We start from the raw sequence: 14,990 nt of genomic DNA on the forward strand, positions 1-14,990 counted from the left end.
TCAATATTAATGAGTATAATTTATAATCATATAGTATAAATAATATTATTGATAAATATAATATTTATATAAATAATATACATACCAATAAATTGGTAGATTAGTATTATATATTCAGGCTTCACTCCTCCCTGGACTAGACAACAGTTTTTTACTTCTTCACATGGCAGGTGGTTTAGTTTCATGGGGATTAATGTCAGTCACAGTTCATTGCCAACAAGACCAAATTTAGGCAAAAGCAGCCAAAGTAATTTTCAATCAGAAAGCTTGTGGGGGTGTGGATGGGGCTGGGAAGGCAGGAGACAGGTACGAGTATAGGTAGGTGCTGGGTTGGGGTCTTGGCTTGGGATGGCAGGAGGGTTTTGGAGGGGTGAAGGTCATCAGTACAGATGTAGGAGGGGTTTGAAAGTTTGTGAAATAGATTCTCTGAAGTTGGAAAATGAGATTTTTAAAAAAATTATTATTAATTAAGGCTTCACCCATAAATTAGTTTTCAAGTTTCTACACTGTCTACAGTTAGTCCTGGAGTTGCAAAAGCACAAGGGTGTGAGTTACATGTCTGTAGGACACATATTTTGAATTTTCTTCATTGCTCCAATACAAGTAAATAACCTAATAAGTGGCCAGTGATCTCTTGGCTTCTCTCAAAAAAAAAAAAAAAAAAAAAATCTTTTAATACCTAGTATTCTCAGTTTCACTGGAGGATTTGGGGGGATATTATAATAAACTTACTCTGTGTGGCTAATCTGTGGTAGTATTTTAATCATCAACAGAAATTAGCTTCAGAATATTTGAGTTTGGTATTTTATGAAGCATGAATCTTAAATTTAGCTCAGCAACAATATAGGAATTGATTACATTCTTTAGACACCTGTTAGGAAACATTTACCTTTCAAACTATATATAAGTTCATGTGTGCCTATGTACTTGACTTTTTCATTTTTGTTGCATTTTCCAGATTCCCTCCTATCCCCTTAAAAAGCCTAGAAAAGAAAGCCTTGCTTGAATACATTCAGTAAAGGTACTGGAATCCTGAACATTTGTTCTGACATAATAGCCAATAATGCCAACACCAGCTAATGTAAGTACTCTTTCCTCTGAACACACAGTTGCCACTGCAGTCCATTCCAGTGGAAGTCCTCTCCTTTCTGAAGATGATGCTCTGGAACCAGGCACAGAAGACAAAATGATGGCTCAGTGTGGTTTTACTCTCTGTTTATGTTAGTGTATAAAGCAGTTTTATCAACAGGATGTCAAATAGGATTCCAACAGCTCAGTTCATAATAGTTCTTCATATGGAAGAGGTTCCTTCACTTTAAAGTGGCTGCAGCTAGTGCACTTTATATTATTATTATCAGTGATTTCTGCAAGACTAGCTGTGAATGCCTAGTGTAAGTACTGGTTTAAGTCTGTGACTGTGCAGCATAAAGGTAGCTATACTGCTAAAATCTGTCATGGGTGGAGTTACACCAGTCGAACTCTGGTTGCTTGGTTTAGCAGGCAATAGTTTTCCATTGTCAGTCAAATCTATGTTAATATATACATTTCTAGATCAATATAATGGAGTCCACATGCAGGGTCCATGCTAGAAAAAAAGTATTTCTTTGGCTAGTAGAGTTTATACTGGAAGGAAATAAAGTGACTTTTTTGTTACTGGGCATTTTGCCAATACAATATTGCAAAATGCACTCTTAATTGATATTGCTTTACCTGCTGAGCTTTTAGACAAGGCCTGATGTTCCAAGGTCTAGTCTGAGTAGTCTGAGATTCTGTATGGTTTAAGTGATTATGAACATGTTTTCTTGTGAGTGAGGAACTATTTATATTAAATTACAAACCCAGTTTTTATTTTTCAAAACCGCATGAAAAACTGCAGGAGACTGAGATTAAATCCAGACATTGTTTATATTCCACACTCTTACCTGCAGCTTAAAACTATGATTTTATCTATTTTCTTTGCTTTTTATTTAGCACAATCATAGAATTGCCGGAGAATTCAGCTTGGAAAGGACCTCAGAAGCTCCCTTGTCCAATGTCCTGCTCGATGCAGGGTCAGTGAAGAAGTCAAACCTTGTTGCTCAGGGCTTTACCCAGCTGGGTTTCAGAAACTTCCAGGGATGGAAACCACACAACATCCTGGGGCAACCTGCTCCATTGCGGCACTGTCCTCATGAGAAAAAGGTTTCCTTTCTTCTCTGGCTTGAACTTCTCATTTTAGCTTACGCTCATTGTCTCTCCTCCTGCCGCATGCACTGCTGTGGAGACCCTGGGTCTGTCTTCCCAAGGCCTACTTGTAGTAAGGAGGAAGCTGCTCTGACATGCCTCAAAGCCTTCCCTTCTCCACGCTGACGCAACCTTGTCCCTCAGTCTCCCCTTGCAAGGCTGATGCTCCAGCCCCTGAGCATCCTGGTGGCCTTCCACTGGGCTTGCTCCAGTTTGCCAATATCTCTGTTGAAGGGAAGGAGAAAAAGGATGCAGTGTGTAAGATGTTATCTCATGACTGCCAGGTGGAGGGGGATTAATCACTTCTCTTGACCTGTTGGCTGTGCTCCTGTTCACATAGCCCGTGATGCTGTTGGCCTTCACTTCTGCCAGGGCATATGGCAAGTTTCTGTCTACTAAGTCCACAAGGTCCTTTTCAGCAGGACTGCTCCCCTCACAGTCAGTCCTCAGCTTGTATAGCTGCATAGGCCTCTTTCTTCCCAGAGCAGGATTTTGCATTTGTCCTGGCAGAATTTTGCACAGTTCCCATCGGCCCATTCCCCCAGACTGCCTAGGTCCTACTGGAAGACAGCCCTGCCCTTGAGTGTATTGACTGGTCACTCCAGTTTGGTGTTATCTGCAAACCTGTTGAGAGTTCACATTACGTCCTCCAGATCATTGCTACAGATGTTAAACAGGACAGGTACAAGTATCAGTCCTGTGGTACTCCACTTGTTACTGGCCTCCAGGCACAGGAACTACAAATCTATTTTTTAGTAATACAACAACTTTTCTCAATTAATCTCCACTGATCTTATCTAGATGGTAATGTAAAAATGGAATGTAAAAGGAACACATTGATCTTTTACAAATAAGATAGAGAATAATTCACCATGAATGTGTGTTTCCCCCTTTATGTCATGACTTTAGAAAACTTAAGAAAAAAGTTCAATGATGCTATGTGAAACATGATAACCTTTATAGGGAGTAAATAAATCTTTGAAGCATATAGTATGTTTTCCATTAAAATTTCTGTTCATAGCATAAGAGAAAGTCAAAATTTGTGCTGTAGGTAGATTAATGCCTCCTCTTTCCTCACTCCACCTTCTTAATGTTCTCTATTCATCTAAGAAGTAAGAATAACTGAAAGAAAATAGGCATTCTTTTAATCTAAATTTCCATCATAAACTGCATAAAAAGTACCATTTAGGTTATTTTGTTACGGCACATGACTGCTTGTCATGAAAAGAAACCACACTAATAAAATGCATATTCCAACCATGATCAGACTTGTACCAAGGGCTGGGAATGCACAGTGCTTGCTGTATGCAAAAATAAAAACAATATTTAATAGCAGCTCTGCTCTCAGCCTCTGAATATGTGGAAAATTTTAGGTTGTGGGTTGTCTGGGTTACTTCCTTTAAAGCTACAGAGCAAAGCTCCCCTGAATACTTTATAAGAGAGCAGAATAATTACCTAACCAACAAATATCTGTGGAAACAGATTTTCTTCAAGGACCTAATCTCCAAGGAATCAGTATGAACATGCATGCAGGATAAGAAGGCACAGGAAAAGTGAGAGAGGAAAATGAAGGAACACTCTTACACAGCCTGCACTTTCTAGCTTTCTCTTTCTGTTATTTCTAAGGCATCCATCATGTCATTATCTACGACTAATATAAAATGAAGGCTTAGCTGACTGTGAAATGAATACATTGACTTCCTGGTTCTCTGGGAAATGAAAAGTGACAATGGAGGTATTCTGGTTGCTTTCTTTCAGAAGAAGGGAGATGGAGAGAGTAGAAGTGAAGATTTTGTTTCAGCCACTATATTCAGTGGTTTGTTTTGTTTTTTTTTCAAGGTAAGGAATTTCAAAGCTGGTGTCCTGGCCTGCTTCCACCACTATGCAGGCTGTCCTGCATCCTAGATGTTACATTAACCAGAACTATTGCAAATGAACAAAGAGAAACAGCAATCAATTTTGAAATAAACAATGTGCAAATATAGTGCTGTGGATCTTATCTGAACCCCATCCTTACTGTTTTCAGTCCTTATTGAAGATTGTGACCACGTGCATACTGAAAAACTGGAGTCCAGGGCCTAAGACCACTTCCTGCACCTATGCGTCCACATTGTCCTCCACTTCCAGGTGTCTGGTGAAGATTCTGTCTAAAATGTTAGTGTCTACAGTGTATCAAAAAGCACACTAACAAGGCTTTCTTGGATTGCTTTCCCACACTTAGATTCTTAAATTCCAACAATAGAGAATGTTCACTTTTCTAAGTATTTTACATTTTATTGCTCAGAGCATGGACTCATTGTCTATCCTCGTTTTATAAGCATTTTTCTGCAACTTTTGCTACATATTCCCCCTGTCTGCCCAAAGTTCTTTTGTCTTTCAGATTTAGGTGGAAAGGATATCACAGAAGCTAGGGTAGAGACTGTGTCTGATTATTTGGGTACTCTAAGTTAAAACACCAGTGTTGCCATACAAAAGACAACAGACAAGAATTTCACCAAGGTCACAGTGTATAAAGTATAAGACTTAAATTTCATTGGCTGTTTGAAGAATATATACAAAAACACAGAATAACTTTGTTTGTTGTTTTCCTAAGTCTACTAGTTCCAGGAACAGCAACAACCTTTAATTTATGATTCAGCTTAAAGTCTATAATTGACAGGTCTTAAGCATATGTGACAGCAAGGGATTTGAGACAGGCTGACGAAATACATGTTGTTGCCTTCTGTACATAACTGATACAATTTGTATTGAGGATGACATTAACCTTTTATGAAGAGCTTGTTTTTTTCAACTCATCATTTTGAGAAAAACATATAACATCAGTAGAGGAAACTTTTCTTAATATTATTTTGTTAGAATATCATGCAAACGCTCACAGAAAAGTATCTTTCAAAGCAGAATATTGTTGTAGATGTGGAAGTTCATAAAATGATGTGAAGTAGCACTTTGACTCTTCAAAAAAACCATGTTCATTCACATGCTTCCCAATCCTATTCTGCATCACCCATATACTCATGTGTAAAAGTTAAACCCACTGGTCTGTAGTTCCTTGGTTTTCCTATTATAGAGCCCTTTTTATTAATGGGATTACACTGATAGTTATCCCTTCAGAAATCTTAATTGAGCCATAACTACCTTACAGTCTAAATGCAGATCTCTGGACCTTTTTGTTCTTGCCTAAGTCCTTCTCTCCTCCATGGGGTTCTCTAATGGACTTTCAATTCCATTTGCAGAAAAAAGTTTGGCTGTCCATCAACATGATCTAACATCCTTTGTCCCTCAACCACTTCCTGGGTGAAATTGCTGCACATGATTATTTCAATGTCTTTTCATCCTGCATGCTTGTACTTTGATGATTCTCAACCCTCATAACAGTACTGAAACACAGTGAGGGCAACAGTCAGCTGACAGAGAAACGACCTCAAGATTCATCCCGTTCGAGAAGTGCCCAGCCTTTCGGATTAATAGAGCTTCATAACAATGCTTTACCTTGGATAGTCTTGGGGAGGACAAAAACCAAGTGTTACAAGACTCCAGAGTTCCATCATGGAATGGGGGCAGGCTGGGAATATAAAGCTGTGTTCCAGAGAAATAGGTGACTTCACTCTAAACAGGACCTAAAGACTACTTCTTTTCATAGGTGGAGGCTCAGACTGAGCAGTAGCTCCCATACTAGAACTGACCACCTGTTCTATCATGTTCTTGACATCTTGACATGCTTGATATGTCATCATTTTGACATGGTAACCTCATTTGAATTACGGAGGAGCCAAATGCAGCTGAAACCTACAAGTTACCTACTCCTGAGATAGCTCATTCATGTGTCCCAGAGAAGGATTAACTCTCTTTACCTAATTCTTTTCTCTACCAGCTTTTTTGAAAAGTCTCAGTGTTAAAGACCCCTCTATATACCAAAGCCACCTTTATCAGAAATTTACAAGTTTATTATGGAATGTTTTCCTTAATGTCTAACTCATTTTTCTTGCTACAATTTAAATTCCTACATTCTTCTATTCATGGTGAATATGGTGGTCAGATTATTCTCTTCTTGTTTGAAAAGAATTGCCATGTACTCTTCAGTCTTTGTCTTAGGCCAGTCTCTATTTTTAAAAGCTCTCATTGTAAATCACATTCATTTTGCCTCTAATCACTTGCACTCTTTTGGGCTTTCTCCAGTTGGCCTATCTCTTTTCTGAAGTATAGTGCCCCAAAGGGACCAAGTCCTCTACCTGATGTTCTAGCAGTGCTGAGAAGAGGAAGGCTGGAAGTCTGTACTGCTATTTAGAGATCACAGAATAGTCCTTGTGTCTTGCATTTGCAGTAGATTGTTATTTTTGATATATTTTTGATTTGTGGTCTATTATCTCTATGTACTTCTATAGAAAATTAATCTTAAAAAGTGGCCTATATTTTTTTTTAAAAAATATTAATTCCACCTAAATTCAGTACATCATCCCTGTTGCATTTCATCCATTGGTCATTCCATGACTGCAATGTCTCAAGATAATTCTAAATTTGAATTATGTCTTCCAACACATTTATGTTTGCACTTCTTTCCAACTTTGTCCCATCTGCAAGTTTAATAAGACTGTTACCCAGATTGTTAATAAAAAGTTGTAACAAAACCAGCTCCCTGTAAAACCCTAATTCTGTGATATGATAATATCAAAGTAAAGTAAGTGGGCTACAAAAGATATGCATTAGCAAATTAGTTTTAGTGCTATTACTTTTCCTGCTATTTTTCAAGTGTTTGCAAATAGTTTGATAGATTCTAGATTTTTTTCTCTATGAGTTAAAGTTAAATTGATTAGTTTATTATTTCCAGGGTCTTCTTCCTCTGTTGTCTCCTGTCTTTTTTCTAAAACACAGCCCTTATTTTTGTGCTTTCCCAGTCTTACATCTCTTAGCCATGTTTCACAATTTCTCAAGGAATAGCTAATCTGACTAATTCACCCCTTTCTTAAAATATCCAGGCTATAGTCTATCTGGTCTGGCTGACTTGAGAACATTTGGTAACGCTCTCCTGCCCTATTTCTTCCCTGTTTTAGATTGACTTCTTAACCCTTTGTCATGAATGTTAATTATACTAGTCATGTGCCTGCAGCTGACAGGTTTTAAATACTCTGACCTTCTTGGGATCATCAGTTATGTCATCTCCTTCTCTCCGCTCCCCCAAATAGACGGGAAAACCATCAACATTTTCCTTGTTCTTCCGTATTATTAATGCACGTTACCTTTTGCAGTGTTTCCTAGCTGTACGTTGGGCTTGTACCTTAGTTTTCTGATTGGGTTTTATTCATGTATTGTTATTTTATGTTTTAGAATTTGATATGATTTCCACTTTCCAGGTGGAACTTTGTGAGCTTGAGATCAATTAAAAGCTTCTGGTTTACCTAAACTCATCTGTCAGTACTTTTCCCTTCTGAGCAATATCTTATGTTTTCTGCCACAACAACTTAGTTACATTTTCCTTTGACTTTGTTGTTGACTTGAGTTAGTGAAAGCCTGCCAGTTCAAGCCCATGATATTCTCCTTTTCCTCTATTTTCATTTTCTTTCTTAAGATTGCAAACTATAATTTCAGAATCACTGTCTCCAAGTTGCCTCTCATTGCCCTGTTCTCAAACAGCTACACCTCACTGGCTAGAACCTCATCCAGAAGAGCCTCTCCTCTGTCTCTTTATTCTACAGCACCAGAAATGGTGACCAAATCTTTTCAGTTTACTTTAAGTGATCTCTGTCCTGATGTTTTCCTTTCATACTCATTCTTTGGACAGCTAAATTCTCTTGTGATGATTTGGTCCTGTGCGTTGGATGATTTGTCATGTTATCCATAAAAAGGGCTCCCACAACAGATATGCTCTGTTTGAGTGGTTTGGTCTAACAACAGTAGCAGTCATCTCCTCCTCTTCTTTCACTGTCACCCAGATGCTTTCAACGAGTCCAACTTCCTCACCTGTCTAGAGTTCAGGACCAGTGCAGAACTATATCTGCTACTACTAGATAGTCCTATTATGTGAGTTTTCTTATTCATATATGTATGTTTTTCCAACAAGGTAATTTTTGTGGTCATATTTTAGATATCCTTACTCCTCTTGTTGATTTCCTGCATATCCTCATGCTTTTAACCTGGCTTGTCACAATCCTCTCCATCTCACATATTTTTTTAAAACTAAATTTTTCAGATTTACTTTATGGACTCAAAACAATCACATACAAACAGAGTGATACACAGGGACATGTACAGAGTGACAAATGATATATAAAATTAAATCTAACCATGTAACATTTTCCCTGTTCTTTTTCTTTGAAGATTTCTTTAAAAGGATTTTTACATGACTGACCAAATAAGCAGAAGAAACAGGAAGACCAAACAGCCAAACAGGGAAAAGAGGGCTTTTATCAAAGTTGAATTGTTCTTTTATTTGTCATTGTTGACTTGAGCCCAGTGTAGTTTAGATATCAGCCCTGAAGTAATTTGCAAATGCAATGTTTAAATGCCTTCACACAATGGCAGTGACATGTACCTAGTGTTTTAGTGGGTTTTTTACTTTATTTTTAATCACAACAGCTGTAGCTCTGAAGAGGAGCACCAGCAGATGTGTCCTTTCCAGTTCCCTTAGACTGTACTTGATAACATTCCATCTGTCCTGACTCTTGTAAACAGATGCTTAGATATCCAGCCAGCTGAAAATTCTGTCACAAGCCACATCTAGAAATAGCTCGTACAGAAATAATCCTGTAGAATATTTGACACAGCCAAGAGGAGGTCCCTGTAATATTGAGACTTGTGCTACTTGCAAACATGCTGTTTAGCAAGAACACTACCAACTTTCACTCTAGTGATTGTGCTCATGTGCTGTATTGTACACTCATTACACACTGTGTTTATGTGCGCTTCCTCTAGTAAGAAACTGTCACAAAACTGCTGTTTCCCATTTTCATAAATTCAGCGGTTTATGTCTTTGAAGCAGTAGTTTTCAGCTATTACCCCTGGGGCAGACGTAGCCCTGATACAACGAGGTGGAGAGCAGCCAGGGTTGTGTCTGTCACACACAAGGGGCACAGACTTAAAGGTCTGTTTGCCTCTGCCCTTACTCCCAGATCAATCCACGCCTGGCTAAAGCCTCTGACCAGGAGAGACACTGGAGTATTCCTGTTGGATTCTTGAAGTTTAATTTAAAACATGAAACAAGCCATTCACTTTCCTGAGAGCAGGGAAATGGAAGGAAAGTTTGTAATTCTGGAAACATATCACGTAAGAAAGTATATCTTCTGTTACTTGTGGAGCATAGACACTGTCTCTGTGGAAGCTCAATGATGAGAATTCATAGCTGCTTAAAGGACTGAGACCTTCAGCCCCATCCATTTATTTGCAGTGGAGAAATTGAGAGAAATGTACAGCTGGGTAGTCTGGTCTGGGGCTGTCAGAAAAAGATTACAACAGTAAGATTACTGTATTTGATACATACATATTTCAGTGACTCCAACAAAATATTGTGTCTGTAAATCTACTCATATGTTGGGACTGGTGCATCTATTTTTTTATCACATCTGCCAATTTTAATGAATTTTACAGAGCAAAACCAGAAATGGGCGGAAAGTTTTGAGTAACTGCTGAAAAGTGAAACACAGACATCTCCAATTCACAAGATCGGGTATAGAGCCTACATACATCCTGACAGCTAGGTGTCATGAGCTACAGGTATACACCGCTGACTCACACCTACCTACTCACATGAGCAGAGGGGGAAGGATAATGTTCTTCAACACATCCTCTGCAGCATATATACAGGATTCTAGTCCACTGTTTCCAGCTACTGTGTCATCTAATTGTCTCAAACTCTCTCAAATCCCATTTTAAGCAACATAACTTTGAGTCTGGGACATCAGAACTCAGCTTCTCCAACAGTTATGAGTATTCATCTTATTTCATGATTAAATATATTAATGGTCTACAAAAATCCATTTATTTGTGTATCAAAATTGCCCTTTACCTGAAATAACTCACCTCCATCCCAGTGTTTTCACTAGGTATATTGAGAATTACTTTATTGCCTCTTGGCTCTGACTCTGCTTTATCAAACTACTTTAGTCCCCTCTCAGGGAGGAGGCTGATACAACAGTCGATTCTAGTGGGCCATTCCCACTAGATACCCCTGATTGTTTTCTGTAGTTCTTTTTTCTAATAATCCTACTGCTGAGCTGACCAAATATAACAATTTCCAGTTCAGTGGAAATACTTTTATTTTTCACTCCTTTTTGTTTGCTTTGTTTTGATTTGGACCAAAACCCAAACATTTTGAAATTTCCAGTGAACCATATTTCTGAGAATGTAATTCAAAAACTGCCCACATGAAGATCAGTTGTCACCTTAGTTTTGCTACTCAAGGTCCCAAGCCTGCGGCTTTGGCTGGAAGGGGGATATACATGCATTTGGCTCCCATATATTGTACCTGGCTCCCCTGGAGTCACAAAATCTGAAATCCCAGTCATGAAATATCAGCCCCGGTGTGGTCCATTTGCTGAATCTAATTGCTCCCAGCAATTCAATCCCGGCTTGGGTTCTGGTGAGGCTTCTCAGACCCTACATGGTCCAGATCATATATTTCAGTGTGTGAAACACACTGTTCAGTGAATTGTCCTTTTTGTCTTATTAATATACCCTATCTTCTACAAAGTCCCTTGTCTGATACATCTTTCTGCCCATAGTCCCTCCTTTAGAGCAAGCCACAGTCACTACAGTGCTGGATGGAGCTGGTGGTTGCTGGGCAAGAGAAGCCAGTACTACTGGGAAAGAAGAGAAGCCATGCCACACGGGGAGCAGGACAGGCAATGCGTTTACCTAACAGGAGTACATGCACATATGCACCCTGATTCACTAAACATCTCTGGCAAAACTGCATCCAGTCATAAGTTCTGCACTCCCTTTTTCATCTTGTACTAAATCCCATCTTCTCTATTTTAATGAAAACGTTTTCACTGTAAAGCTAAATAAAACAGGACCAGGCAACAAGCTTTCTCACCTGGCCCTAAATCACCACAATCACTTAACACACTTTTTGTCGTAGTTTTTACCTGAGTTAACAAGTCCTAAATGATACTGAGGGATAACACTGTCTAGGGATTTCTTCCAGTAGACAGTATGGAGATTCCTAAACCACTGGGCCTGGCTCCTTTCTCTTACACAGTCCTCCAGCACTGTCCCAGCAGCATCTAAATCCCCAGGTATGCAACATTGTACACATCAGGGCTATGCAACACATGCCCTCAATTTCATGCTATGAAAACACTGTTGTGGCAGACTGAAACCTGAGCTTTCACACAATTTTAGCTACCACACAGAAATAATTACGCTATACAAGTGCTGGATGGGGTCCCAGAGGAAACCCATGGCCAAAAGCTATGTAGTGTGGGCATTGCCCATCTGTGACTGGTTCCATTTCATTTAGTAGTATATAGATGTAGCCATGGTTATCTGGTTCCTTGGGCTGTGTCTAATTAATTTCCATAACTTTAAACTCAGTAAGGTGAAAACAAGGGTTTTTTTAAATATACTCTATCCAAACGTCTACCAGTTTTCAGTCTGTGTAACCCAACCGAAAGCTTGCTTTGTACCAATGCACTCAATTTAAATGGTGCTTTGTGTAAAATTCTGCGTTTTCCCTCCCAGCTGGTGATCTCCAGCTACAATCCCCCTGCCCCCATCCAGACACAGTTTTTGGGGATCACAGTTCAGAAGGACACAGTTAGAATTAAAAGCACTAGAGCAGTTGTCCTCATTGTCTCATTTGCCCTTTTCAGCTGTTGCATCCTACACCAAGACTCCCTTTCTGGAGTGTGTTCCATGTAAAAGGAAAAGAAGTAACATTTTTATATATTCATATTACTTCCAACCCTTTGTCAGCCTTCTCAGATCTCTCTCCTTACCCGCTTTCAGCTGCATAGCTCTGCCTCTGTTCATCTTAATATTTTCAGAGAGGCTGAGGCTCCTTATGATCATTCCCAGCCTACTCTTATAATTGAACTATAAATTTCAAATATTTGCTGGAGAAAAAGGTCTCTTATCTGGTCACTGATCTAATTATTTGCCTCTGCGCCCCTGACTGCAGTACCTTGGACTCGTGGGCTTTTCTGTTAACCAAAGACAGTTAATTCCTTCCCTATTGCATGGTGAAGGGAACTATCTTCCATCCCCTACTCTCAAGATTTATTTATTTTCTTGCAAACTTTTTATAGATATATGATTGAAAGATCCATTTGAATAAGTATGTTTGGGGAAAGGAGACAATTAAGATATTTGTCAAAAACAAAGCTTTAATGATATTCTAAATTGACATGTTCATTTATATCATTAAAGTAAATTCCATGAATTCTTAATACTAGGAGATGGATACTGCTCTGAACTCTGCTGTTTAAAATATTTGCTGCTTTTTATCTGCCAGGCTCAAATAAGAGCCACACCACAGGGCCTGACCTTTTACATACTCATGAGGGCATTGCTATCCACAACAGATGTAGCAAGGAATGCAACACCTGAAGGACCACTGTATGAAGGTATTACACTGGGCACTGAGACATTTATTTAATGGGATAAATATTTACAGGGGTCCTTGCTCGCCAACATTTGAGTTCCCTTTCCACAGACTACCAGGTCTGGTCTGAGAGCACCAACCCTAAGAATGAAGTTGGTCAAAGCAGAGCTGAGAGCTGTGGTGATCTCTGAAATCACAGGGCAATAGGACTAGAGGGAAAAGAAACAAAAACTTTTGTGTCAGTCTTACTTGTGTAGTATCTATCAAGTCTCAAAGTCAGTTTGGTCATGAATTATTCAAGCAGAAGAGCTAAGTTTACAAATATACACAACATTGTATATAATAGAGTCTAATTCCCATCTGTATCCATTGGGTGGTAATCATCACACTCTTTTTTCCAGCAAAATGAAGATCACGATTATTGTCACAAACGTAAAAGTTGAGTCTAATGGGAACATTTGTCATTAAACTAAACAAAAAACAAACAGTGCTGTTAAACTGTGCTTTCATTAATAGCAGAATGAGATAATGAATGATATTAATTACAGTTTTGCTGCTTGTTTTCTCTTGCTGTTTTATTCACAGGCCTTGTGTTTTTGCTAAAATGAGAATGATAAACAACTGCAGAGCATCTTGGGTCACAAACTGAAACAGCCTCTTTCAAGGCATGTGAAGCTGATAAAGCTGCAGAATCAAGCCTACATCAAAATCCAGTGTAGCAGACTAAGCCTGAAGTATACTCAATTGCTCGTTTTTTACTTAATTACATTTGATGACAACAGATGAGAATGACTCAATTCTTACTGATGGCAGTAGATGCACTGAATCACTTAGTCCTTTCTCCTGCTATAATAACCTGGATAACCTTCATGTTGCTCGAAGGCAAGAGGGTCAATTTGCCTCTTAACAAGGTTTGCTTTTCCCCCATATTTCCTAGACTCTTTGCAGCATTCAGACACACACCACTCATCCTTTATCCTGTAAGTGTTTTACCACTACACTCCAAATGATCATTATCTTTCTTCCCATTTTTAATATTAAAGTCTCATTTATCTTCCCTAGAGCTTAGTTCACAGTTGCTACCTCTTCTTCCCTCCCCCAAATACTTAGGTATCTGCAGATATAATGGAAGTCCTTCTGGATAGTGGACTTCAAAGTTTCCTTTTCTATGCTGATGTATCTCTTCCCACTTTTCAAATCCTTTTAAAGAATCTAACTATTCTTCTCCCCATCCTTAAATTGCCTCTTATATTTCCTTATAATTAGAAAAAAAAAAAAAAATCCTCCATGTTCCCATAATCCATCCTGACAACAGATTTTTTGTATGCCTTGAGCCATTAAGAGAAATATTTCCCTTATTTCTGCATGCTAGTTATTTATTTATCACTATCATGGACATTTATAAGCAGCCAAGAGTGCAGAACAGCTGACTTTGTTCTATTAATGTAGAGTTTTCCTTATAATTTTTTAACCAAACCTTCATCCTTGAGAAGGATGAGGCTTCCCTCTTCTGCTTCAAAGGCAGAACCCAGGAAATTTGTATTGAATGTGAAATGCAGCTTGGAAGAACAGAAATGAAGTGCTGCTGTAACCACCATAGTACTCATTCTTTTCCTGACTCTATCTCATAAGCATCAAAAATTGGCCCTCCAGCTAGGGCTCAAAACTGGTTAAACAACAATGTGTTCTGAGCAATTATGTACCTATAAATGTTGGAAGCAGTAAGACTTGATAAAGTTATGCCATGACCTGAAAATTCTGCTTGCCAAGACAAAGGGAATGTTGGTTCTGTGTATCCTTTTCTGATAATCTGTGCTATTCCATAACATTCTGCTTATTTCACAATAAGCTAATGAGCCTTGTGTGTTGCAACTTCAACCCAGAGCTGCTTAATTCATTGGGCTGCCAAGTGTACTGTTTGCTAGGGTGATAAATACCAACAGAGCTCCCAGGTCAGCAGTGTTTGTGGCATGACCTCTGATTATGATCTGGGCAGAGACTGAGAGTAATGTGAGTTCATCTCCATCAGACTCTGCCTTGCAACCAAAGCACCTCAAGGTCATCAAAATGAGGGTATTGTGCCTCCAGCTAGCCATTTGTGGATTATCTCCCTATTCTTTCCTCCCAGAAGGTATTCCACATGATGCTCCTACAGCATCTCTGACAGTAACTGTGAAAGGTAAATACAGTAATTTCTCCTGGTGAAGCAGGAGGACTCAGAAAAGGGGGGGGG

Source organism: Athene cunicularia (assembly GCF_003259725.1).
Source record: "Athene cunicularia isolate RWA chromosome Z unlocalized genomic scaffold, athCun1 chrZ_part1, whole genome shotgun sequence".
NCBI lineage: Eukaryota > Metazoa > Chordata > Aves > Strigiformes > Strigidae > Athene > Athene cunicularia.